At 35.2% G+C, this 3482-nt stretch overlaps 1 pseudogene; it reads left to right on the plus strand.

Annotated features, from left to right (window-relative positions):
- Window positions 1-2119: 2119 nt before the first annotated feature.
- Window positions 2120-3482, plus strand: LOC120616971 (septin-7-like; annotated as a pseudogene).

Here is a 3482-nt window from a genome sequence, read left to right on the forward strand (position 1 = left end):
ATTCAAAGAATCAGGGAAAAAGAGGGATATTACTACAGAAATAAGAACGATTATAAAGGAATTCAATGACCGATTAAATGCCAAAAAGTAAATAACTGAGATGAAGTAGACAAAGACCTCAAAAGGCACAAACTACTGAAAAAAAATTCAAAATAAATGAAGAATCTGAACAGAACTATAACAAGTGAAGTGGTTAAATTAGTAAACAAAAAAACCACCTACAAACTAGCCTAGGCCCAGATGGCTTCAACACAGAATTCTCCAAAACTTGTAAAGGTTAGTATGAAATCCTCACAAACTCTTCAAAGAAATTGAATGAAGACAACCCCTTCACACTCATTTCCTGAGGCCAGTCCTACTCTGATTCCAAAACTACCAAGTTATCACAAAAAAAACTAACATGCCTATTTCTTTGGTGAACATGAATGCAAAACCCCTCAACAAATACTAGTAAACATGATCCAGCAAAATATACAAAGAATTATGTACCATAACCAAGTGAGATTTATTTGAGTTGACATATCAAAATCCCTAATGTAATACATGAGATCAGTAGAGTAAAAAGCAAAAATAGCAAGATCCTCTCAACAGACTCAAAGAAAATAATTGACAAAATCCAATACCTTTTCATGATTAGGACACTCAGCACAGCCAGAACAGTAGGAAATTTCCAAACCTCATTATGAGCATCTGTGGAAAACCCACAGCTAATATTATATTTAATGGTGAAAGACTGAATGCTTTTACCTGAAGATAAGCAACAAAGGATATCTACTATTGTCACTCTATTCAACAGTTTACTGAAGATTTTAGCCAGAACCATTAGGAAAGAAAAGAAATAAAATGGACCGGGAAATAAAAATGATTGATTAGGAAGATGCAAAAATATCTTTCAGAGAGGTATCTTGTATATAGAAAACTCCAAGGAATCTACTAAAACAACAACAACAACAAAAAAAACTATTGGGAGTAAGAATTGAGTTCAGCAAGGTTGTAGGATTCAAGATCAAAATATAAAAATCAATCGTATTTCTATACACTTGCAATGAACAATCTGATAATGAAATTTTTAAAAAAATGCATTTGCAATAGAACCGAAAAGAACAAATACTTAAATAAATTTAACCAAAAAAGTACAAAATGAATATTCTAAAAACTATAAAACATGGTCAAAAGAAATTAATAAATGTATAAATAAATGGGGAAACACCCCAATTTCATGGATCAGAAGACTTAACATTGCTGAAATGGCACAACTCCACAAAATGTTCTAGACATTCAAAGCAAAACCTATCACGAGCTGTACTCTTTATAGAAATTGGCAAGATGTTTCATAAATTTATATGGAATTACAAATGAACCAGAATTACTAAACTGTTCTTGAAAAAGAACAAAAAAGTAGTAGAACTAACATATTTTGATTCAAAACATTGTACAAACCAAAGGGAATCAAGATAGTGTGGTACGGTCAATTGATATTTGAAAAAGGTACAGGGATTAGGGGAAGAATACCTTTTATCAGAGGTTGGTGCTGATACAAAAGAAACAAGTTGTACTGTTACATCACATACTATAATTTACCAAAAATTATCGAAGACCTCAACATAAAACAAAACTACAGCAAACTTAGATAAAACATAGGGGAAAAATTCCTAATCTCAGATTTGGCAAAAATAGTTAGATATGACACAGAGAGAAATAATGGAAAAAATAGGTAATTTAGACTTAATCAAATTAATGAATTTTGTGTTTTAAAGGACACCATCCAGAAAGTGAAAACACCCGTTGAAAACCTTCTGGACTATTGCTGGGCATATGAAATCATGTTGCCGTTATGGACAACAACATGGAGGTTCATCAAAATATTAAGAACTGAGTTACCATCTGATCTAGCCATTCTACTTCTGGGTAAATACTCAAAAGAATTGAAAACCAGGACTCAAACAGATGTATGTCTACCCATGTTCATATTAGTATTATTCACAATGGCCAAAAGGTGGAAGTAACACAAGTGTTCATCAACAGATGAATGGATTAAAAAAAAAAAATGGCACAGCCATACAAGGGATTATCATTCAGTATTAAAAAGAAAGTAAATCCTGGAGCCCCAGCCTTCACCATGGCTTCCAGAGCAGCCCAAGCAGGGTCATTTTCTGCCAAGCCCCCAGCTCCCACTGCCCTGGTAGGCAGGTGGGCGGCTACAGCACCAGCTGTGGAGTTTCCCTCCAGAGGGAGAGGGCCTGGGAAGCTCAACTGAAGAAACTTGAAGGCTGTGTGGGATTAGGACATCTCCCAAATCAAGTATAAAAAATAAATCAGTGAAGAGAGGGTTTGAGTTCATACTTAACGGTTGTGGGTGAATCTGGACTGGGAAAATCAAAGTTAATCAACTCATTATTCTCACACGTTTGTATTCTCCAGAGTACTCAGGTCTTTCTCATAGAATAAAAAAGATCATACAGGTGGAACAATACAGTTTTAATCAAAGAAGTTGCTGCTAACAATAGTTGATACCCAAGATTTAGAGATGCAGTGGATAATAGTAATTGCTGGCAGCCTGTTAGCCACTACATTGGTAGTCAACTTGAGGACCACCTCAATGCCGAATCTTGAGTGAGGTCCAAAAAAAGTTCAGATGTCAGACGCCTGATAACAAGGTGAAGGGTTGTTTATAATTCATTGGTCCTTTAGGACATGGACTTAAACCATTAGATATTGGGTTTATGAAGCATTTGCATGAAAAAGTGAACATCACCCCACTTATTGCCAAAGCAGATACACAGTAGAAGAGTGCCAACAGTTTAAAAAACAGATAACAAAGAAAATCCAAGAACATAAAATTAAAATATATGAGTTTCCAAAGACAGATGATGATGAAGAAAATAAGCTTGTTAAAAAGATAAAGGACTGTTTATCTCTTGCTGTGAGAGATAGTAACACTATTATCGAAGTTAATGGCAAAGGCATCAGAGAAAGACAGTATCCTTGGGGTGCTGCTGAAGTTGACAATGGTGAAAATTGTGATTTCACAATTCTAAGAAATATGTTGACAAGGACACGCATGCAGGACTTGAGAAATGTTACTAAGAATGGACACAATGAGAACTTTCAGAACAGAAAACTGGCAGCTGTGACTTTTAGTGGAGCTGATAATAACAAGAATAAAGGGTATCCCTTGGGCATAAATAGAAGAAGAAAAACACGTGTAGCTAAGATGAAGAAGGTGGAAATGGAGATGGAACAGGTATTTGAGATGAAGGACCAAAAAAAAGTTCAAAAATTAACAGACTCTGAGGCTGAGCTCCAACAGTGCCATGAGCAAATGAAAAAAGAATTTGGAAGCACAGCAGAAAGAATTAGAGAAAAAAACATCATCAGTTTGAAGTCGAGGAAGCAAACTGGGAAGCCCAACATGTATGTTAGAGTAACAGAACTCCTCAAGAACCTTGGAAAAGAACAAGAAGAAAGGGAAGATCGTTTAA

The sequence above is a fragment of the Pteropus medius genome, unplaced genomic scaffold (assembly GCF_902729225.1).
Source record: "Pteropus medius unplaced genomic scaffold, Ma_sr-lr_union100, whole genome shotgun sequence".
NCBI classification, from domain to species: Eukaryota; Metazoa; Chordata; class Mammalia; order Chiroptera; family Pteropodidae; genus Pteropus; species Pteropus medius.